The 25,598-nt window shown below is 41.9% G+C and overlaps 1 protein-coding gene across 1 annotated transcript in view; it reads left to right on the top strand.

Moving 5' to 3' along the window:
* The window catches only part of maea (macrophage erythroblast attacher, E3 ubiquitin ligase), an 87,279-nt gene that overhangs the window by 14,250 nt on the left and 47,431 nt on the right, over window positions 1-25,598 (top strand). The window lies entirely within an intron of this gene.

Raw genomic sequence — 25,598 nt, 5'->3', positions numbered from 1 at the left:
TCTCACCTTGCCGCATTGTGGTTTGGCTGCACCCACCTGTAGCTGCTAAAAGGCTGTGTTCACCGCTCCGTTTTCAAACACTCTCTGGACAGTCAATGAAAGCTGAAATCTGTAGCTCATCTGTAGCTTTAGCTAGATTATATTCCTGCTTGCTGCTTTTAAAAGAATATTTCAGATTTAAACAAATGTCTGGATTATTAAAATATCTATGAGCTTGTCCGCAGACTCCAGTCCTGTGTTTTCACTACACGACTTGCCCTTGGCTGCACCATTACCCTCTCTGCTGCTTCATATAGTCCTTTTTTTTTATGTGCACACACAACTTTCATTGCTAGACATATCATCCAAAACTGGTTTACAAGCTGGAATCGTCCTTTTTGCCAGTAACATCAGTGAACTTTCTAACAGAGTAGGAAGCGAGGCTGAGCACATGGTATCGGTGACTGGGGTGAATGTCAAGTGCTCAAGGCCGCCGAGGGGCCACCATATTCAACTCGATGGAGCGGAAAGCCTGTAAACAAACAAGAGAGTTTGTTGTTGTTAGGGCAATGGCCAGTGTTACTATGGTGACAGAGGGTGAAGTCCTTGTTTTGACTCTCTGGCTCCGTTTAAGAGCAGTTCAGCGCTGACCACAGTGAATCTGGAAATACTGATAAACAGCATGCATGCGGGGCTGAGAAAGAGGTTGATCATGTTGTATTAGAGGCCACACACACACACCCACACACACACACGCACACACCACAAGCTCACACACAATAAAAAAACAAAAGACACTTCAGTCACATGTCATCTATTGAATCCGTCACTCTCTCCACATTTCTCATACTTTCCTCATACACAAATACACTCCTCACACTCTCACATCTCTTCTCTCACAAACACCCACATACATACACACACACACACACACACACTTTCTAACTCTCACACACACCTGGTCTTACATTCAACCTTTTTCACACCGTTCACTCCCCTAACATCCACTGAGCGACTCCCCGAGGACTTGTTAGAGCATAATCACCCCTGATTTCCGAGAATAATTTCCTCCTCTGTGTGGGAGCAATCTGTGTACTGTGCGTTCATTTGCACGTTTCTGGAGAAATTGTGTGTGTGTGTGTGTGTGTGGTGTGTGTGTGTGTCCTCTATGGAAGCTGCAGGCCGATGGTGATATTTTATATCCATGGCTCACTCTGGTTTGGCCGAAGCTTTTCTCGTGTTTACTCTAGTATAACTTTTGCGGTCGCTGTTGTGCTTCTTTGTTCAGCTGTTGGATAAATTTTGTTCTCCCACTGTAAATGCACTACTGGTTTCACCCATGTAGGCCTTAATGTCGGTTTTACAGGATATCAATCACTGAACCGTCTGACCTGCCGCAACCCCGCGATGATACATTATCTGAGCCCTACTGTTTGACTCTGCAGAAACAGACGGCTGGTATTGTAACTGACTTTGTTGAATGTTTGTGCCATCAATCATCGAAACCCACCACAGTCAGGCGAGCCAACATTAGATGTCGAGACCAAATTTATATCTAAGAATATGGTTGAACAGCTCTGGTCCAGGGTATTAGGTGACTGCAGAGTATTAAAACACGACGCATATAAATTCAACTTTAGGAAATCACAGCTGCTGAGTTTGCTGTTCTCGCTCTGCTCTCGGTGGCTCTTATGGTGATTTGGCGAGCAGTTGGCCCCCGGATCGCATTGTTCAGTTTTAGTAGCAAGGCCTTTAAAAGTGCACAAAGCAGATTTGTGCATGGGCAACTCCAAGTGGCAACAAAGGGTCATGTGAAGGAGAAGCAGGCAAAAGATCGAATGGTGAGTGAGTGAGCCATCACTGTCCAACAGGCCCAGTTTTCCTTATGTTCTTATGACTTATTGGTAGGTTTTCTTTGTCTGTAGAGCTTGAGCTAGAGAAAACTGTCCCAACTATGTGGGTGGCGTGTAAAAAACCCAATGAGATGCTAACCTCATTTTGTGGCAATACAAATAAATTCAAGTTAATCTACAGCTGTGCTGTAGTCAAGACCACCTAAACCGAGACCAAGACCAGAATATACCACAAACTGATACAAGACGAGACTTGGAGAGGTGGAGATCAAGTCAAGACCAAGACAGGACAGCATGTCTGTAGGGTGAGGGGTGAAGAGATTTGTTACTCTTTCTTTGTCCTTCCTTTCTATGTGTGAAACACTTGAGCAAAAGCAGGTTAAAGTCTTTGAGACAAGTCTTAAGACGTAGAGCATCAGAAAGTGGCTTGAGGGAAAGAAAGTCCAGTTTGCATAATTCTTTTGGGGATGTTAAAGAAAGTATATTGTATAATTTATTGTTTCTTTTTCTTTTGGTAATTTGGCACCATTGAAAGTTTTGAATTAACATGAGCAGTTCCCGCTTGCGCGTCTGATATCTGTCACTGAAACTTTAAAAGCACGATGATTCTCAGGAAAGTTCTGGAGTCTGTTTCCAATCATTTCTGAGGTGATTCAGGAACATTTATTTTAGTCTGTTCAAGTCTGAGGTATGATTTTTGTTGCAGCAGTCAGGTTATAATTGTTTTAAGGCACTTTAATTACCTCCATTGTTTTCATGAACCCCAGCATGCACCTGTCCGTTTCACCTCTCCACCCCTGGACTCTCACGTCGCCTCATTTTGGAGTTTGAACCTCACATGGACAGATCTACGTCTGACTTCTTAGGAGTGTGTGTTGTTAATAAACTCGGGTGTGTGCAGCTTTCAGAGGTGGGTGGGCCCCCAAATAGAGTTCCAGTACTTTTTTTTTCTTTTCTTTAAAAAACTTGTTTGGCTTTAATGAGGTTTGGTCACAGGTTAAGAGGCAACATTTACTTTAAGTCTGAGTATTCAAGTCACACCATCTCTAGTGTGGGAGGTCAACTTGTTTAAAGACTGGTTTATTGTGGGTGAGGCTGTTGGGCTTACATAATCAGAGAGCGGTTGGAATGACTGTCATGTACTGTAACTAATAGAAAACAGATATTCGCTCTACACAAGAGTCTCTGACGAGGACACTAAACTACAGACTAAATAAAGACTGAGAAAAACAGCAAGTGTTGACATTTAGAGACTAGAATCTGAGTTATGGAGTTTTGCATAAACAATGACAATGACAATGATTATTCAGCTAATTATTTCAACTCGACTCTGACCTTCATCGGTGCGTTGATTGTTACCGTAGAAAAGGGCATCAGCCAAAATACTGTGCACAGTCTGTTGATAAAAATGTAAAGAGTGCACTGGATTGTAGAGTTTGTCACGATACTAAAAGCGTAACCACGATACTATACCAGACAAAGTATCGCGGTTCCGGGTATTTATCGCGACCGCAGCCTTTTTTATTATTATTATTTTTATAAACTGCGATGTATTTGTACAAGTTAGTTTGAAACAACGACGTTTGTTTTTTTAAGCAAAAATTAGTGTTGCCACTGACGAGACGCCACGGCAGACTCGCTGCTCGGGCCCGGTGCTTCTGCCACGGTGAGTGTGTTGTCTCGTTGTCTGGGCGAGACAGAGAACTTTAGCTTGTTGTTTGTTTTGAAGTGAGTTTCTATTGAAGCGGAGCTGTCTTCGCGGAGTTCGTTCTGCCAATCCAGCTAACAGACGGCGGACCCAGCGTGCGGAAACCGCCTATCATATCCTTGGACGTCCCAGTAACAGGCAAACAGCCAATCATTCAGCAGCTGTGTAGTCGGTTGCGGTTTTCATGTTGGTTTGTTTTACAAGGTGATGCAGTGAGAAGCCGGGAGGAGAGCAGAGGCGGCCGCTATGTAGCGGAGCTGGCACCGGTAGTATAGTAATCACGGTAGTACCGTCGTGTAAATTTCTAGTATGTACGCGGTTTATGATTTGGCACCGCGGGGTACCGTGTATACCGTGGGTATCGTGCAACCTCTACTGGATTGTCTTCAGACTATCTTAAAATATCCGCAGCTGTTCCTTTGGTAACAACAAGTGAAGAGAGCTGTCATTATGAATTTACAGGTTTTATTGTTTTTATTATGTGTTTATGCACAGCGTGGATTTAGGTCTCAACCTTGCTGTTTGCTTAAAAATGTTCTGAATAGGGAGTCAGATTTTTTATTGCTGTTACTGCGGTTTTTATGTCTTCATATTCTTCTGTTTTTATTTCTATTCCTCCGTCCGACTATAATTTCAATATTTTACCCCCTGCTGTCTGTGTGTCCTTCTCTCTCATCCAGTGTAGACAGATCCACATACCTCCTTCCCAGCCCCTCACTCTCTTTTACCCCTTTCCTCCTCCCTGTCTACTCTTTCTCTCTCTGACCCACTAAAGTGAGATCCCATCATGTTTTCCCATCATGCTCTCCTCCCACCCTGCGGTGGCGGTGAAACCCCCGGCCGGAGGTATAAAAGACATGATTTACAGGGCCCCTCGCAAACAAAAAAAAAAAGAAAAAAACATTAAATGGAGATCAGTTTTCCACACAGTAGTCCCGTGCTTCACTGCAGATTTCACCCTTCAAAGTTTTGACTTCGAAAATATGGCGCACAAAACGACGGTGTGGTCCATTTTTTTTGTCAGGTTGCAAAAGTGCCAAACTTTTCTTCCACGAGAGACGAGAAAGCTGCAATAAAGCCGGTGTCGGTTTTCTCCATGTGTGTTCTGTTGACCTGTCTGGATGAGAGCGACAGGAGATCCAAATGAGGGGCGGAAAATCTCTCTCTTTTTTTTTTTTTTGTTTTTTTGTTCTTTTTCGCTGCTCGGGCCCGGTGCTTCTGCCATGGTGAGTGTGTTGTCTCGTATCTGGGCAAGACAGAACTTTAGCTTGTTGTTTGTTTTGAAGCGAGTTTCTATCGAAGCGGAGCTGTCTTCGCGGAGTTAGTTCTTGCCAGCAGAAAAACACGCCAATCAGCTAACAGACGGGTGGACCCAGCGTGCGGAAACAGCCTATCATATCCCTGGACGTCACCAGTAACAGGCAAACAGCCAATCATTCAGCAGCTGTGTAGTTCGGTTGCGGTTCCATGTTGGTTTGTTTACAAAGGAGTAGCGTGCAGTGAGAAGCCGGGAGGAGAGCAGAGGAGGCCGCTATGTAGCGTAGACTGGCACCGGTAGTACAGTAATCCACGGTAGTACCGTCGTGTAAAATTTCTAGTATAGTAGCGACGGTTATGATTTGGCACCGCGGGGTACCGTGTATACCGTGGGTATCGTGCAACTCTAATGATGGCATCGTGTTATTGTCCCAGGCTGTGGGCTGTGTTCTGCTACTAATAGAAGCCTCATTCATCACCGATCTCTCTCCTAAACTACTGTACGAGATCTAAATTACTAATACAGTGCAGTTCCTTTATCGTGAAGCAGCCACAGGAAACCAAGATCTACAAAGATCTTGAAAGAGAAAGAGGTAACAGTCACAGAGATCTTACTACAGTTTGAGAGAACCAGTGACATTGTTTGCAATACTGTCATGTACGTAACTTCTCACCTTGCACATCGTGGTTTGGCTGCACCCCCCTGTTGTTCTTCTGTTGCAGTAGCAGAGAAGCTGCTGAAGGCGTGTTCACCGCTCCCGCTTTCAAACACGTACTGGACAGTCAATGAAAGCTGAAATCTGTAGCTCATCTGTAGCTTTAGCTAGATTATATTCCTGCTTGCTGCCTTTTAAAAGAATATTTCAGATTTAAACAAATTGGTCTGGATTATTAAAATATCTATGAGCTTGTCCGCAGACTCCAGTCCTGTGTTTTCACTACACGACTTGCCCTTGGCTGCACCCATTACCCTCTCTGCTGCTTCATATCAGTCCTTTTTTTTATGTGCACACACAAACTTTCATTGCGAAGACATATCATCCAAAACTGGTTTACAAGCTGGAATCGTCCTTTTTTGCCAAGTAACATCAGTGAACTTTCTAACAGAGAGTAGGAAGCGAGGCTGAGCACATGGATATCGGTGACTGGGGTGAATGTCAAGATGCTCAAGGCCGCCGAGGGGCCACCATATTTCAACTCGATGGAGCGGAAAGCCTGTAAACAAAACAAGAGAGTTTGTTGTTGTTAGGGCAATGGCTAGTGTTACTATGGTGACAGAGGGTGAAGTCATTGTTTTGACTCTCTGGCTCTGTTTAAGAGCAGTTCAGCGCTGACCACAGTGAATCTGGAAATACTGATAAACAGACATGCATGCACAGGCTGAGAAAGAGGTTGAGTCATGTGTATTAAGAGCACACACACGCACGCACGCACGCACACACACACACACACACACACACACACACACACACACACAAGCTCACACACAATAAATAAAACAAAAGACACTTCAGTCACATGTCATCTATTGAATCCGTCACTCTCTCCACATTTCTCATACTTTCCCTCATACACAAATACACTCTCACACTCTCACACTTTCTCTCTCTCTCGCTCGCTCTCTCTCACAAACACACACATACATACACATACACACACACACACTCTTTCTAACTCCTCACACACACCTGGTCTTAACATTCAACCTTTTTCACACCGTTCACTCCCCTAACATCCACTGAGCGACTCCCCGAGGACTTGTTAGAGCAATAATCACCCCTGATTTCCGAGAATAATTTCCTCCTCTGTGTGGGAGCAATCTGTGTACATGTGCGTTCATTTGCACGTTTCTGGAGAAATTTGTGTGTGTGTGTGTGTGTGTGTGTGTGTGTGTGTGTGTCCTCTAATGGAAGCTGCAGGCCGATGGTGATATTTTATATCCATGGCTCACTCTGGTTTGGCCGAAGCTTTACTCGTGTTTACTCTAGTATAACTTTTCTGCGGTCGCTGTTGTGCTTCTTTGTTCAGCTGTTGGATAAATATTTAGTTCTCCCACTGTAAATGCACTACTGGTTTCACCCATGTAGGCCTTAATGTCGGTTTTACAGGATATCAATCACATGAACCGTCTGACCTGCCGCAACCCCGCGATGATACATTATCTGAGCCCTACTGTTTGACTCTGCAGAAACAGACGGCTGGTATTGTAACTGACTTTGTTGAATGTTTGTGCCATCAATCATCGAAACCCACCGCAGTCAGGCGAGCCAACATTAGATGTCGAGACCAAATTTATATCTAAGAATTATGGTTGAACAGCTCTGGTCCAGGGTATTAGGTGACTGCAGAGTATTAAAACACGACGCATATAAATTCAACTTTAGGAAATCACAGCTGCTGAGTTTGCTGTTCTCGCTCTGCCTCTCGGTGGCTCTTATGGTGATTTGGCGAGCAGTTGGCACCCGGATCGCATTGTTCAGTTTTAGTAGAAAGGCCTTTAAAAGTTGCACAAAGCAGATTTGTGCATGGGCAACTCCAAGAGGCAACAAAGGGTCATGTGAAGGAGACAGGCGAAAGATCGAATGGTGAGTGAGTGAGCCATCACTGTCCAACAGGCCCATTTTTCCTTATGTTCTTATGACTTATTGGTAGATTTTCTTTGTCTGTAGAGCTTGAGCTGGAGAAAAAACTGTCCCAACTAATGTGGGTGGCGTGTAAAACCCAATGAGATGCTATACCTCATTTTGTGCAATACAAATAAATTCAAGTTAATCTACAGCTGTGCTGTAGTCAAGACCACCTAAACCGAGACCAAGACCAGAATATACCACAACTGATACAAGACCGAGACTTGGAGAGGTTGAGATCAAGTCAAGACCAAGACAGGACAGCATGTCTGTGGGTGAGGGGTGAAGAGATTTGTTACTCTTTCTTTGTCCTTCCTTTCTATGTGTGAAACACTTGAGACAAAAGCAGGTTAAAGTCTTTAAGAGTTCGAGAGCATCAGAAAGTGGCCTTGAGGGAAAGAAAGTCCAGTTTGCATAATTCTTTTGGGGATGTAAAAAGAAAGTATATTGTATAATTTTATTGTATAATCTTTTTTCTTTTGGTAATTTGGCACCATTGAAAGTTTTGAATTAAACATGAGCAGTTCCCGCTTGCAGCGTCTGATATCTGTCACTGAAACCTTAAAAGCACGATGATTCTCAGGAAAGTTCTGGAGTCTGTTTCCAATCATTTCTGAGGTGATTCAGGAACATTTATTTTAGTCTGTTCAAGTCTGAGGTATGATTTTGTTGCAGCAGTCAGGTCATAATTGTTTTAAGGCACTTTAATTACCTCCATTGTTTTCATGAACACCAGCATGCACCTGTCCGTTTCACCTCTCCACCCCTGGACTCTCTCACGTCGCCTCATTTTGAAAGTTTGAACCTCACATGGACAGATCTACGTCTGACTTCTTTAGGAGTGTGTGTTGTTACATAAACTCGGGTGTAGTGCAGCTTTCAGAGGTGGTTGGGCCCCCAAATAGATTCCAGTACTTTTTTTTTCTTTTAAAAATGAGCTCTTGTTTGGCTTTAATGAGGTTTGGTCACAGGTTAAGAGGCAACATTTACTTTAAGTCTGAGTATTCAAGTCACACCATCTCTAGTGTGGGAGGTCAACTTGTTTAAAAGACTGGTTTATTGTGGGTGAGGCTGTTGAGGCTTACATAATCAGAGAGCGGTTGGAATGACTGTCATGTACTGTAACTAATAGAAAACAGATATTCGCTCTAACAAAGAGTCTCTGACGAGGACACTAAACTACAGACTAATTAAAGACTGAGAAAAACAGCAAGTGTTGACATTTGAGAGACTAGAATCTTTGCATAAAACAATGACTTCAATGATTATTCAGCTAATTATTTCAACTCGACTCTGACCTTCCATCGGTGCATTGATTGTTACCTGTAGAAAAGGGCATCAGCCAAAATACTGTGCACAGTCTGTTGATAAAAATGTAAAAGAGTGCACTGGATTGTAGAGTTGTCACGATACTAAAATGAGTAACCACGATACTATACCAGACAAAGTATCGCGGTTCCGGGTATTATCGCGATACTGCAGCCTTTTTTTATTATTATTATTTTTATAAACTGCGATGTATTTGTACAAGTTAGTTTGAAACAACGACGTTTGTTTTTTAAGCAAAATTAGTGTTGCCACTGACGAAGACGCCACGGCAGACTCGCTGCTCGGGCCCGGTGCTTCTGCCATGGTGAGTGTGTTGTCTCGTGTCTGGGCGAGACAGAACTTTAGCTTGTTGTTTGTTTTGAAGTGAGTTTCTATGGAAGCGGAGCTGTCTTCGCGGAGTTCGTTCTTGCCGGCAGAAACACACGAACAGCCAATCAGCTAACAGCCGGGCGGACCCAGCGTGCGGAAACAGCCTATCATATCCTTGGACGTCACCAGTAACAGGTAAACAGCCAATCATTCAGCAGCTGTGTAGTTTGGTTGCGGTTCCAGTTGGTTTGTTTACAAAGGAGTAGCATGCAGTGAGAAGCCGGGAGGAGAGCAGAGGCGGCCGCTATGTAGCGGAGACTGGCACCGGTAGTATAGTAATCCACGGTAGTACCGTCGTGTAAAATTTCTAGTATAGTAGCGACGGTTATGATTTGGCACCGCGGGGTACCGTGTATACCGTGGGTATCGTGCAACTCTACTGGATTGTCTTCTAACTATCTATAAAATATCCGCAGCTGTTCCTTTGGTAACAACAAGTGAAGAGAGCTGTCATTATGAATTTACATGTTTTATTGTTTTTAATTATGTGTTTATGCACAGCGTGGATTTAGGTCTCAACCTTGCTGTTTGCTTAAAAATGTTCTGAAATAGGGAGTCAGATTTTTTATTGCTGTTACTGCGGTTTTATGTCTTCATATTCTTCTGTTTTTATTTCTATTCCTCCGACTATATTTCAATATTTTACCCCCTGCTGTCTGTGTGTCTCTCTCTCATCCAGTGTAGACAGATCCTCATACCTCCTTCACAGCCCCTCACTCTCTTTTACCCCTTTCCTTCCTCCCTGTCTCTCTCTTTCTCTCTCTGACCCACTAAAGTGAGATCCCATCATGTTTTTCCCATCATGCTCTCCTCCCACCCTGCGGTGAGGCGGTGAACCCCCGGCCGGAGGTATAAAGGACGTGATTTACAGGGCCCCTTCGCAAACAAAAAAAAAAAGAAAAAAACATTAAATGAGAGATCAGTTTTCCAGCACAGTAGTCCCGTGCTTCACTGCAGATTTCACCCTTCAAAGTTTTGACTTCGAAATATGGCGACAAAACGACGGTGTGGTCCATTTTTTTTGTCAGGTTGCAAAAGTGCCAAACTTTTCTTCCACGAGAGACGAGAAAGCTGCAATAAAGCCGGTGTCGGTTTTCTCCATGTGTGTTCTGTTGACCTGTCTGGATGAGAGCGACAGGGAGATCCAAATGAGGGAGGAAGTGGGAGCAGTTAAGGCCCAAGGCTGCGGTGTTGACACATTGTAATTCTCTGTTTTAATAGAAAGCGAGCGATGTAAAGGCCCAATTAAACCAAGTCTGGCTTTTTCATCTCGTTAGCTAATTGTTCATACAGTTTAAAGCTGAAACATTAAACCTCCCGCAGTGTTACAGGAAGATGGTATTGTTTTTGTGGAAAGTCGCTTGAAGGATTTATAATTGGACCTTGCGAAACTTGTTGCTGCCAGGCTGTTGAAGAAAAACAGAAAACAATAGTTTCATCACATCACTACAAGTGTTTTTTACAACAGATGTTATTGGCACTGTCACCGTGAACATGAGCAACATTTCTTAGTAAACGGGCACAGATATTTTGACTGAGAAACGTTGCACAATAGCTTTTTCAATCAAAAATATTTTGTACTAAGAGAGCAAGCGGTATTTGATTTTTTTACTCTAAAATACCAAAAAACTTTTCAAAGCATAGTGAAGTTGATCATACAAAACCTCTAATTGCGATGTGAAAGCCCCAAACTGTTCTACTCAAGAATCAATTATGGATTTGATCAAACCACTCATCCTATAAAGCGCCGTAAACTCAGTAACCTGGAAGTCAGAGCATCAGGCTTGTGGCTGGAAAGTCACTAATTTACATCCTGGACAGAGTTAAGAAGAAAAATGAACAAAACTTTCCACTCCCTAAGCAACCGAGGCATTTTAGTCCCAACTGGTCTGGTGGAGCAGGTCCATAGTCAATAGGAGAAGACTGTTTATGCTGGAAGAGCTCGCAGATATAAGTATGGAGCAGGTTGTTTCTGAAAATGTAGACCGTCCCCAGATTTTGGTATCACCGACTAATTGTGAAATTGAGCAAAATTGGAGCCTCTGACCTCTAAACGCTGAATTTAATAAGTTCTGATATTTCACAAAACAGTGGCTCCGCTTCGTTGAAGCTTTTTACAAATGTTCCATATCACATTTACAAATTAACATCAAAACTGAACAGCTACCCTGCTTGGGCTGCAGCTGCAGCGGTGACTGTTAAACTCCACACACTCATCCTCGAATTAGGTGAATGATTCTGAGTTGGGAACAGAAATGAGAAGTATATGTGTGTCTGGCTTTCCTCATGAAAACCCGCAAATTGCAACAATTGCACTTGTCTTCTTTTAGCTATTACCTTATGTGACTACAATAGAAATCATTTTGATGTAAACAAAACAATATACTCTCATCTTGAGCACCTACCATTGCATGCATGGTGTTGGTGTTGTAAAGACTCAAACATGCAACCTGTTGGGTCCCAGTTGGTCTATCTGCCAGGCGTGTCATCGTGTTGCAGCATAATCAGAAACACTGGTCAACATCTCGCCTCTCCTGTCAGCTGAAAACAACAGTGCCCACGGTCAGCCTGACACAGACCGTGTAAGACTGAGCCCATAAATTCCACCTCTGGATGCACACCAGTACATCTGTGCTTCAGTGTCAAAACAAACCCCAAACACACATAAATAAGAGCTATTACACTTGCATAACCGCAACTAAGAGGAAAGCTACTGTGGGCTTAAAATGTACTTGCTACAAACTACACCATAAAATGATGCTTCATTAAAGATAATGAACGAGACAGTGATTTGTCAAATGTCAACCTCATGGTGACTCTAGAGGAACGGTTGGGGGAAGTCAGTAGGTTACATCAAAGTTCAGAGCTTTACAAAGTTTTACCCCACACTCTTGAATTTGGTTATTTTCTATTTATAAGCTTTGTTCTATTTAGCTCTATCAATATTTAATTTGTAGTTTTGTTGCAGTGGGTTAAAGTTATTGACTGGCAACAACCAAACTGAGCCGGTAGAGTAAAGGGTCAACAAGTGAAACAGGTTTACAGTTGGCACTGGATGGACCAAATCTGTTTTTTTCTCATTAATCCTTATTACATAATCAAAGGAGTAAACTGGTGCATTTTTCTAAACACGATGTGGTAAAACGATCAGGGTTTGTGTGTACTGTACACCGAGGCCTTGACTGGAGTTTGCTTCTACGTGATTGAATGCCGGTTTGAGGATTGAGGCTAATTATTAACATCAAGGTCTGAAGCAAACTATAATGCAGAGGTTTGTTTAACAGGACAACTGATGGGATAAACACACACACACACACACACACACACACACACAGATTTCTATTTAATACATCTGAAGATTTTCAATGTGCATCTGAATTATATCATATTATTTGGCTGTTGCAATGTTTCCAGTGTGAACTATTACAGATGTTTGTCACAGCTGTGAGCATGCTAAATATAAGAGGAAATAACCATTTGATGTCAACAGTTGGCCGTCACTGCTATACATCTGGATTTATCTGAATATTGAACATGATGAGGACCCAAATAATGATGATTATAGCTCATTGAAACACAATTTTCACAATAAAAAAGGTCAGATAATGCTTCGGTTTAATTTATGGGTTGCTTTGGGCAGACCTTGTAGCACTAGATAAACTACCTGTCATTTACTACCAGGCTGCAAGAACCTCCACAATTTCTTTTTGACCCACCGTCTAACAGCATCACCCTCAAAACAGGTTTATTAATGCATAATAAACGCTGAATGTGTTAAAAAGTTTAAAAGGTGAGGCTTTTGGAAGGAGCTCACTGCTCTAAGACACACACATAAAGACATAAAGAGTAATGGTGGATCACTCTATTTTTCCACTTATGCTATAGATATATGGGAAGTTGTTATGCTGTCATGTTTTCACGTACCTGCGTTGTAAAACCATCAGCGGTTATAAGTATAGGCTTCTGCAGGTCTTATTCTGCACAGGATGATGGGAAAGCTGGAGCATTGAGAGAGTAACATCTGTGATAATCGTGCATGCACAGTCTCCAGAACGGCAGCCCACGAAAAGGAAGTTCACTAACAAAGACCACGGCAATAAGGACATGGATTTAGAATGGTGCATTAATTATTAGAGATTAAGACCAAGATGATGTAGTGTAGAAGGGTTGGGGGATGAAGGTTTGAGGGGTGAGGGATGCAGGGATGAGGGGGAAACTGCCGTGCACTGCTGTAGTGGAGCTACATCAAACTGTAGCCACCCATAACACTAAAAAGCTCATGTTCAGACTTGATCGTTTGTCTTAAATAAAGACATAAAAGACATTCATTTCTGTATTTCCGAAGAATAAGACATTTAACAAATAGCCCGAGATGTCCTCTGAACATTTGTCTCTTAATTGATACAGAGGATACCCACAATCGAAAATCAGGCCAGGACTCTGTATTTTGTGATTGTTGGAAGAGAAATCATTTGGACAGAAATCTGTCCCGCTGTCAGGCTTCGATGCAGATGAGTTACTAATAGTTTGGAAATGAAGAGACAGGGGAGGATATTAAATTATCACTGCAGTCAAAAGAAAAGTCCTGAATCTCTAAAGACGTATACTTTTCACCCCGGGAAAAAACCCCATCCATCTTTAAAATCTGGTCTACCTTGAAAAAAAGGTGAAAATGTGATATAACTTCACTGGTTTTCAGTGTAGTTTTAAATGTTCTTCAACAAGTGATGACATTGTGAAATAGTAGGCATGATATCGCTCCACAGATATCAAGATAACATCGCCTGAAAAATTTGCTTAAACAAGCCAGTTTGCTTTTGTAACAATGACCTCACCCATCTGGCAGATTTTTATCTCCCTTACTTTTGGAGAAATAAGACTCAACACTACACTGAATGACTTGTCAAGATGGATAGTTTTTGCAGCGCTGGAGAAAGAGAAAACCGATTCTCATTTTCCAAGTGACGCCAACAGATTTTTTGAAAAAAGACTACAATTGGCTTTGAATGGATTCCACAGACACAAAGGTCATATCACTCCCTCAGCATGTTGGAGGATGATGTCAACTATAAAGTCTAGGTGAAAATGAAGCAAAAGCCAAAAGCGAAAATGTAAAATTTGCACACGATTTCGGCGTTGCGTAACATCGCTTGGACACTTGATGCTTTCTCCGATATCCCCTTGGGGCATATGAAACTCTGGCCAGTTAGCTCTGCAAATCAAAGCCTGATTTGGACTGAAGTAACCGGGATACACACACACACACATGCTCATATGACATCGGGCAAAGTACCATGCATGCAAAATAGTGCATATCACACACTTTTCATGCATTCGCGGTGACACGACTGCACTTATGAATAAAGAACAGGATGAATTAAAATGCAAGAACACATACAGAAACAGGGACGGTGTGGTTTGATATTAGACCAGATGTCTGCACAAAGAAGAATTTATAGACTTTCTGTTTTTGTTATTATGTGGAGGGAGAATCGCACTGCAGAAAAAGTACAGACACATTCACACACAGCCATGCAGTCCCATAAAAATACAGACATTTCTTTATGGCATTATTGCAGGACAAGACACAAGAGACTTTAATACAGACAGCACATACATGCACACCTAAAGTATACCGACACTCTAGAAGCTGTCACACACACTCACACACCTTATCATCTTTCCGTAAATCCGCCAGGAAATTCATCTTGTGTTTCTGGTGTCCCTCTCTGTTCAGGGATTTACTGCCTCTCCCTGAGGAACCGTTAATGCTTCGCTGCTTTCCTGAAATCATGTGATTCCTAAGAACACAGCCATATACCAAATGCTGAAAAAAAAACAACCAGGAGCACCTGCTGTTTCCATGAAACCGGCTGACCAGGTGAATCCAGGTGAAACTCTGATCCTGCGCTCAGCTCACCCGATAAATCGCCTTCCGCCATTAAGAATTTGGAAAGGTTGAAGCAGGATATTTGAGCCTCGAGATGATTCACATAGATGGATCGTGTCAAAGCAGGTGCAGGTCAATACCACAGTCACCAAAGCTGCCAGATGCAAGAGATATACGGATATTTGTGTTGGTGACATTCTGAAGACGCTCATTACTAACTCAGGAGGTACAGCAGCGCCAACGTAAGGCATTTCAGAGACAGTAGACCGTACTTACCAGTATTATTTACACAAGGAATGGCATGCCTACCACTGAATCTTGGACTGTATTCATGGTGTGTGGCATCACCTATAAGTGTCTGAAGAAAGCCATAACTTTTAAAGCTTGTTGCTCTTGACAGTTCTTTGGAAATTTGGAATTTGTGTGTATCAAGTAAGTATGTAAGTAGTAAGTAGTTAATAAGTATTGTTCCTTGTGGCCGTCTATAGATAAGTTTGAACTCTTGGTTAGATAGAAAGGTGCTTTTTTTCCATCTACCTTTCCATTCGTAGATCGACAACCATTGGATGGATTGCCATAAAATGTGGTACAAACATTAATGTCTCCCTCAGGATGAACGCCAATAACTGACATGATTAATTGTAACTGATGATCTCTGAGTTTTCATTTAGCGGCATCAACGGGTCACAATTTCACTTTGTCCAATACTTGCATACTTGCAAGGACTAAAAGTCATTCCCGGATTTCCTCTTGTCTGGTGGCTTCTTGCTCCGTCACTCTCCGCCAATGTTCTCTTTGGTCTGCCGATCGTCAACAACACAAGACATAGCAGCTGGCTGATATAGTCAAACAGCAAGAAGCCCAGTCTGTCTGTCTTTCAGCCTTTTATTTCACAAAGCACTTGCCAACAACAACTTAAAGTCAGTCCCAGATTTACTGTTGCTCAGTCTCTTTTTTTTTCACCTCTCAGATTCTTCCATCATCGTCCCCTTTGGATTTTTCGCTTCTGTCATTATGTCAATAGAGGCTGCTGTTACATTGCCCGCTTGCCCAGTTCCAGTTCTGGCTGGACTTCCGTCAGCATTCCCCCGCGCCCTGGACCTGAAAACCTGAAAACTACCTGGTGGTCCAAAACGCCTGTGGTACAAAAACTAACACTCCCCTGGTGCTCTCTGCTCACAGTTTGCAATGCAATAAGACGCAAAAGAATGCCAGTGTTTGGGTGTCAAAGGTTTGATCGCAGATTCGAACAGATGACCTTTTTGTAGAAAGTTTTCCCTCTTAACTCCAGAATGCCCCCCGACAGTTGAAGTAAATTTACTCTCTCGTTTTAGTGGGTGCAATACTGCCAGAGTTGGTTCTGGCCAATTTCTTTTGTAACCTTTTTATGTATCACTGAGACGTCTCTGTGCCAAAAAGGCATTAGCCCTGATTCATGTTGACATTTGAGGAAAGTTCAAGGGAAAATGAAGTAAAAAGCTGTGAGTTCAGCACTGTGTAACCTTTATCAGCACTAATAGGCACACTGAATGTGCACACGATCAACATTTTTAGTTGTTTTTAGTGACAAAAGAAGCTTTAATAAGCAATAAAATGTGTCTTTTTCCATATAGAAGACTTAATTTAACATTTAACACAACTTTTAGTGCATTTAGAGAAAATAAATGTAGTTTTCTTGCCATGGTTTTCCTGTATCCTTCTATATTCAGGTATTCGATTTTTAACTATTGCTTTCCTTCAAGCCTTGTAAGAGGTTTTGAGACAATTCATCAATGATTATTTTGACTGCATAGAGTTACATTATATCATATATATTATGCAAGATAAGGTCAATGAATTCTAGCAAAAGTCTGTGATACTGCTGCCTTTATATACCTGGAATTTCTCCGTTTCCTCCTGTGGAAACTCCTCCTGTGTCCTCTTACAAAAAACCTACAGTTAGATGAGAGTTATTATGCTTTAATGAGATTACTGTAACACCATAATCCATTTCTTCCTTTCATCGGTTTCCTCTGACGTCTTGACAAGGTAATCAGATCCACGCTTTGTTTTCATAGGTGTGAGCGGTTACAGCAGAATAATCTGTGATGGCCTCGCCAGCCGGCGTCTCTCAGGTTTCTCATTTAATGAAATAATGATGACGGATGTGAGACCTGCTAACCAGAAATCTCACAGCTGAGGGTGGCGATTGAGAGGAAGATTCCTCTGTTTATGTACCTGCCGGCCTCTTTTTCTACCTTAGCATGCTGGGATTTCAATGAAGACAGAATTAAAAGTTAGTGCAGCACCTCCGCACATGGCAATGATCTTTAAACTGCAGCTGTTCACATTTGCAAACATTCATTTGAGTCTCGCCCCCTGGAGCGTTCATTAGCTGTCTCCTGTCTCACCTTTCGAAGTACCTTATTATCAGCACATGGCCAAATGATGCAGATGACCTCGTCAAGGACAGTTGGGCTCTTCAGTGTTAAACACTTCAGCTTCATGCTTGGCTAGGAAGGTCCGGTTTGACAACTCGGAGGTGCGCACTGGTATATTTTCATATACAAGGCGATTCAAGGGACACATGGATACATAAGGATTTAGTGTCCATCCATTCTATCCCAGACTCTCCATCCTAGCATGAAAGAGAAACTGTGGCTGTGGAATATTCAGAAAACTCAAAAAACCCTCAAAAGCTTTTGTTTAGTTTGTCCCTTCTGGGCTACTGTAGAAAGATGTTCAACATAATGGACTCCATGAAAGAAGACCTGCAACGTCTGTAGATATAAAAGGCTCATTTGGAGGCAACATAAGCATAAATATTCTTAGTTTTAGGTGTTTATACACCAATGAAAACATTCCGTAATCTTTGGACTATTGAGCGCACCTGAATATAAGCCTATATATATAGCCTATATATAAGGCTAAATTTTAAAAGGAATTGTTGGATTGTCCTTGCTTAAACTGATTGGATTGGATTGGATTCATGGCTTTTACCACACCTTTATTTATTGAGATGTGGGGCGGCGTTTAGCTCAGTTGGTAGAGCAGCCGCCCCATGTGCAAAGGCTCTGTGCTTGCTGTGGAAGCCCAGGGTTCGAATCTGACCTGTGGCTCATGTCACTCCCCATCTTTCTCTTCCCACATTCCTGTCTCTATCAAAATAAAAGAGTGAAAAGGCCAAAACAATAATCTGGTCTATTTATCGGGATGTGTTGTAATACTGTTTTATATCTGTTTTGATTTACCTGTCCCTAGTTTGGACAGGACTCCATTGAAAAAAAGGTTTTTAATCGCACTGGTAAATAAAGGTTAAAAAATATGCACAACATATCCATGGTATTTGCTACATCATTGCATGGCAGCATTTTCCGTTTGACATTTAAACTAGAAGATTAACAGACATACAAACATAGAGAAATATCCCTTTTCCATAACACTGTAATCTGTGGCTAGATGTTGGAAACATTACCAGAACACAGAGGTTGTTGGTTTCATTCCCTGTGATAAGACAACTGTAGCAACCATTGCTGGCAAACTGCATCAATCTCGGTCCTTGTCTAAGAGGGATCATACAGGTGAAATGTCATCCTCTGTGACACTGCAGGAGGTTGTGTAGCCACCTCGATACTAAAAGAGTCAAAATGTAGCAGTTAGTGTTGATTTAGCACTGGACCAAACTTTATTTCAGCTAGTGCAATAAGATGCAGCTCCCTAAGCAGGTCACAAATCAACTATTTTAAATAGTTTTGACCCTGTTGGCCCTCAAGACATCTGCTTCATTAATCTGGCCGTAGAGGTCTCATTGCAGTACAGTTGCAGGATGAATGCATAATCCTGGATCTCTACCTGCTACCATATCCTGCATGTCTGTCTGTCTGTTTTGTATTTCCCTGTGTGTATAATATTAAAGATCATCTGCACTGGCCTTAACACACTAAGTCATCTGAAGGAGTTGTCTCTTAAAAAGCTTCCTGGATCAGCGTTCGGAAAACAGGCTGTTATTAATCTATGACGGAGTGAATCACTGCAATGCGATTCGAATTTATTCTCCACTGATTCCTAGAAGAATGCTACTCTTGATTTGTTCAAACACAATACTGGACACTTCTGCAGATGTTTAAATGTTTCTTGGAAATATCCCGGTTGGGATTAGGTCAAACAAGGATGGTGTGGATTTACTTTGGAGAGACAAAGAAAGTCTATGAAAACAGGATCTTGTTTTTGGGCATGGGTGAAGCTGGAACGTAAAACGAGCATCCAAAATATCTTTAAACCAAATGGAGAGTTTTAATACCCCCCACTCACTGGCAGGATTTTTTTCTATTATGAGTGGATAAACTTGAGATATCCCACAAGTACTCAGAGTTTTAGGATGTAGTTGTGTTTGTTCCTCTGTATTTAGACAAAGAACCACCATACCAGCAGTGGAGCACAGCAACAATCCCCCTGCCAAACTCTGTAGGTGGAGTTTTTGCCCAGGTGTATAAATCTTCTGTGAAAAGTCCGTGAAAGTTCAGTCATCCAGGTCATCTTTCTTCAAGAAGGGTTAAATCTGTTCAGTCATCCAGGTCATCTTTCTTCAAGAAGGGTTAAATCTGGAACACAGGAAAGGTTCACAGACGACAAATTGATGACCAAATTTTCAGGCATTCATTCAGTTACTACATCTGCATATAAAGCTGCTATGTGTAGAACTTCTTGTGGTCTTGAGCAGGGTCTGAAATCTGCGTTTTTTAAACTTTTTGCAGTGATTGTTCGGCTGTGGTGAGGTGAGAAAATAAACTGGGACCTCTCTTTGAATCTCTCTCATTTGTCATCCTTGACAGAACTACTGTTGTCTCTTTATCATGTCTACAAACAAGTGCAACATCATGATTGCCTTTGAGGACCAAAGTGCACTGTTGTCCCCACTCGATGGATGATTGCGTCTCGACTCTCTATATAATGGCAGGCTTTTCAACCCTCCTTTGAGGGTGGCAGCTCAAACCAGCTGTGATCATTTCTGCCTTCAGATGAGACTGAATGACACATCGTAAAAACTACTTTTAGCATATCGCGGCCTTGTATGGATCGTTTTCAGCCACTTCATCCGACCTTGGTATCTCGCCTACCACATCTGTTGAGTACAAATTGGTGTACAGTATGCAGCTCTGTACAATGAGGGTTCCAAAAAGGATGGGATGCTGTGTAAAATATCAATTTTGCACAGAGGAGACAATATTCATGATTTCCACAGTCCAGTTTGTGTCAGTCAGTCCATCGTAGACGAGCTCCAGCCAGTCTGATGATACGGCTTTTGCTTTGCATGGTACTTCCATTCGTAGATGCAGAGTCCAACTATGTTTGTTGACAAGAGTTTTCTGAAGTGTTCCCATGCACTTGTAGTAATGTCCTTTTATACAGTTATGTAGGTTTTTAATGCAGTGCTGCCTGAGTTATCAAAGGTCGCCGGCATTCAATGTTGTTTTTGGCCTTGCCTCTCATGCGCAGCAAATTGTCTTTTTGTCTGAATCTTTTGAAGATATTATGGATTACAGATGTAGAAATCACTAAGTTAATTGCATTTGCATGTTACAAAAACAAGTGGTGAACCTCAACCCATCCTCGGTGGTGGACGATTGAGCCAATCGAGGATCATTTCATTTCCAATTTTGATACAATGAATCTGTTTACCTGAGGAGTTCCACACAGGTGTTTGGAGCGTTGCATAACTTTCCCACTCTTTTGTTGCTCAGTCTTCAGTTTTAGAGCGAAGCCTGTGCAGAGTGTCTTCAGACATAGTTCTACTTTTAGTAGCTACATACTGATTTGAGAGGGCCCTTTGAGTAAAATGACAGATCGTTAAAATGTTGCATGTGCATTTTATTGAAATAAATACCAGAAGAAAAAAGACCTTGCAGTACCTGGAAAAAGCTGATTTTGTTTACCAAATATCAATATTTAATATGTGTACACAGTCTGTGCCTCTGCATCTACTTGTGTGTGTTGTTCTCTACCACATGGTATCTGTCAAGCATCAGCTCCTCCCACCTCAGGCACGTGTGGTTCAGAGAAAAAAAAAAAAACAGAGAAAACACCAGAAACCTGCAGAAACTGGGTCATCACCTTCAAACACCTGTTTGGGAAACACAAATAAATACACACACACACACACACACACACAGCACAACACGTTGAGGGAAAATGTGGAAACGTGACCAGGACTCGAGCTGAAAAATGTAAAAAGAAGGGTTGATTTTTAGGTTTTTAAAATGTGTTTTTCTGCAATATTTAATCAGAAAATACTTTATTGTAGGAGATATTATTTCTCCATCTTTCCTCTTTTTCATTCCTTTCTTCCTCTATCTTCTCTCCGTCCTTTCTGTTTGTATCTTTAGCTGTCTTTCTCATAATCTTTGTCCCCTCATTCGATTCCTTGTGGTTTCTCCTGCAGCGCTGCTTCAGTCCAACAGCAGTCTCTTTATTTTTCATATAAACTCTTGTGCAGTGAAGATTGTATGAGTCTGACAAAATCCATTAGGCCAGAGATAATAATGAAATCTTTCACAGAGCTGTCTCTGGAGTTAGTGCCATTTTTTTTTTAAACCACAGATATAGAATTGGGCATTCAGAAGCATCAGCTCAACAAAACTCAACATGTTTGGTGTTATGGCCGACAGCTGCAGTCAAAGGCTTTAAATCCCTTTTGCAAATGGACTATCTCTAGCACGAGCTCTCCGCTGTATCCCCCATATCATAATCTTGGTAACAGTTGCTGCAAAAACTTGGAAAAAAAAGTGTTTTCTCAAGCTGACTCCCATCTGTTGTTGACATACTACAATCCATTTTAATGATGTAGCTTGGCTGCAATATCACAACACATTTTTGTACATTTTTTACATGTTTGACACAGTGGTGGACAGTTATGACTGTAAAAAATGATAAATTGAGACAATATAGCTTATACTTTGAAGGTGCAACGTTTCTTTTTGCTTTCCACCATCAAAATAATGGTGACCTGCCAAAGCAGCCGATGGAGTTGGCACTTTTCAGGCAGCAGCCAGCATTTACAAGCACGTGTCTGGTGTTTATTAACCACCAGACATTATTCTTGGCAGGGTGGAAGGGCGCTGTGAAACAGTATGTGGACCCATTGGACACTGAAACCCACCATTGAAACAAAAACACTAATGGAAATCCTGCATTTTGACGGGGAACTCGTTTCAGCAGGGTGCCTCACCTTTTCAGTGTTAGGGCGTCCACTGAAGCCCACCACATTTTTGTGGACAATAATCCTTTGTTAGGCTCTGTTTGGACCATGCCCAGTCAAAGGCAGAATAAAAAAGTAGGAGAGAGAAAATGTCAGGAGGAGAAACCACAGTGAGTGGAGAGGAGATGTGAGAGGAAAGGTGAGAAGAGCGGAGGGAGAGGAAAGGGAGACGCAAAGAGGAAGTGTGAAAATCCACCCATTTCCTCCGTGTCCATCATCGACCAGTTCATCTGTTAAACCGGGGACCCACCTCATGCAAACACACACTTCTTTTAACAGAGTCAGACACATCAAGAAATTGACATGTCATGAGTGTGTGGTCTAAAAAATGAAAGCTTCTTTTTTCATCGTATGAAACTCACTGAACTGGTAGCAGCTGCATTCAGCAGGATGTGGAGGCTTAACGCAATTCAACAAAGGTTGACAGGTTGGCAGAAAAAATTGTCAAACTGTCAGTCTTAGTACATTGTTTCTTTTGGACAAAAAGGTATCAAAGCATCTGCATTGTTGTCACTCACTGACATTGCACATATGCAAAAAATAGGTCAATAAATACGGCAATACCTGATATACAGACCTTTAGACTGCAGAATAATCTAAAAAACTGAAACTGGAAAAATCTACGACAAAACAAGTTCCAGAACCAAAATATTAAATCACACTGAACACCATAGAGGCCTGTAAATTCGAAAATCTGGAGGTGTAAATTCAGAAAATTTCAATAATGTCACCTTGAAGGATTGTTTAAATGCCCAGAAAGCGACAGGATCATCCTGCACAGGATAAATCTGTCTATTAAATCTTCTAAATTCTGCATTTTTCTTCTGGTCAACACATCCCATGAAAACACCAAAAACCACCAACACTGTCTGTGCCACAGACGGGACCTAAATCAGAACATTTTACAAAGATGCCAGCCATGTCCTTTAACACAGGCTGCAAGGGACAAAACAATAATTTAGCAGGGTCAGCAGTGTCAGCATCGTCAGCTCCTTGCACGGGAACAAAAAGGAGAAAATCTATAAATTGTTAAGCAGATGTTTGCTTCAGTGTGTCCTCTCTAAATTAACTTTTAATCTCAGTCTGCTACAGAAATCCTCTTTGAAAACAGGTAATAGTAAATTTAATTCAGGCTGATACCAGACAAGGATCATCTTTGTTGACAAAGTGTGCTTCTTTATCCTGTGTCCTGTTGCCTCGTCTATTTCAAAGTACCAGTTCCAATATCGAACTCATTTAACAAGTAATTGGACTCATTTTTACACAGTTAAGACTACAGACAACTATCCTACTCCTCAAATCATGGTTTCTGCAGTATTGCGGACGTTGTACTGGACCATTGTAAGCCAAGCCAGTAGGTGAGGCTCTCGATTTTCCAGTCCATCTACGTTTCAACCCTCACCTTTGGTCATGAGCTTTGGGTAGTGACCGAAAGAATGAGATCGCAGATATAAGCGTCTGAAATGAGCTTCCTCCGCCGGGTGGCCGGGCTCAGCTTTAGAGATGGGGTCAGAAGCTCGGAGTAGAGCTGTTGCTCCTTCGCGAAAGGAGCCAGCTGAGGTGATTCGGGCATCTGATTAGGATGCGCCTCCCTTTGGAGGTGTTCCAGGCACGCCAACTGGGAGGAGACCCTGGGGCAGATCCAGAACCTGCTGGAGGGACTATATATATAGCCCATCTAGCCTGGGAACGCCTCGGGAATGTGTTGCTGGGGAGAGAGACCCTGCTAAACCTGCTGAAATGGATGGATGGATTATTCCAATACATAATGCAGAAAAAGTTATTAGAGTATCTTTGTGGAGCCTTCAAGAAAAGAACATTTCACTGCTCATATATCGGTCTCCAAGATGCTACATCGGTCCTGCTCTAGTTGAAACAAACCCAATGAAATTTAATGTTTTAAGTGGAAATTAGACGTGTTGAAAAGTTTTTTTTTGTTTTTTTTTAAAGTTACCAGAACCGGCACAATCTGTCACTGCCACTTTTTCCACCATCCATCAAATTTTTACAAGTTTACTGTTTGGAAAAGGCTTCTCTTGTTCTCTGTCCATGTGCGAGGCTGCTTTATTTAAACTTAGACATTTTTTCCCCCCCTTAGACCGTCTTGTCTGACAGCCAAGGCTTTAATAAGGAGAAAAAAGCTCCACTCTCCCACTTGGACCTTCGGCTATAACGTGGATTAATGTTAAGTGCCTTGCCCAAAGGCAGCTCTGTGGTATTTCCTGAAGGATCGGAGAGCGTTAGTCATTCACCTGTCCTTTCCCTGAATGTTCCACTTCTCCTCACTCCTTAGTGCATATTCACAAATGAAGATGTGATTGCTTAGAACATTTTGAGGTTTTTGTACTTGTCCAACGTTTGAATTCAGGCCTGATGGTGGTCGGTACAAACACTTCTGGTCTTGCGGGTGACACATTTCCTCCCTTAAAGTTCCAGCAGCCTCATGAAAACGTCTCTTCCCGTTTGCACATTGCCCTTCGGAGGTCCCCATGCTAGCTGACTAAAACGTGCCCTCTGCCTGCTTTCTTTTTTTTTTTTTTTGCACTACATCTGGTTCACATCCTGCTTCCTGAGGTTTAGATTAAACCATCTTAAGTTTCCAGCTGCCGGAGAGCCCGTTCCAGTGGCCGTAACCTTGAATGGATGAACCAGAGAGAGGAAAGATGAAGGGACAAAGAGAAAAATGGAGCGTGATGGAGTGATTTTTGGGGGGATATCAGGAGCAAAATAAAGAGAGATAGATGAAGAGAAAAACAAAGACAAAAGACATGTAGTAGAGTTCTTTCCATGTCCAATGTCAGAAGTCAGCTACGGTCGGTTCAAGATGATTGGCAGCGCACACCTAACAACCATTTCTGTTCCTCCAATAGACAAAAACAGCAGCAGGACTTGAACTTTTAACTGTTGAAGAGATGTTTAAATATTTATACTCATTATTTCTACAGTAAAGCTAGTTCAGGTCAGATTCAGGTGAAATGGGATAATCTAATCTATATTTACTGATGGGTCTCTCTAATTTAGTCTCCTGATTCGTCTACGCTGTGTTTCGTACAAGACATTTGCTTTCTAACTAGAATCAGATCACTTGATTTCAGGAATACTTACCTTAACAGGAATAAAATCTGACTTCTCATTAGCTCAGTCCAACAGTTTCAGTGTGGTTACATTTGAGGCCTTTAAATCATTGACAGTGCTGTTAATGTTGTTGACACCCAGTTTACTTCTGGATAATCCACCGTACAAACAAAAGTGTGTATATGTTTCATACATCATATTTCCACTCCGCATCTTATTGGTTCATATTCGATATCGTGGATTTTGTGCTTCTTGTATGATCTGTTGATTTAATGAC

Source organism: Larimichthys crocea, chromosome I, assembly GCF_000972845.2.
Source record: "Larimichthys crocea isolate SSNF chromosome I, L_crocea_2.0, whole genome shotgun sequence".
Lineage (NCBI taxonomy): Eukaryota > Metazoa > Chordata > Actinopteri > Sciaenidae > Larimichthys > Larimichthys crocea.
This window is presented reverse-complemented; position numbering and strand designations above follow the sequence as displayed.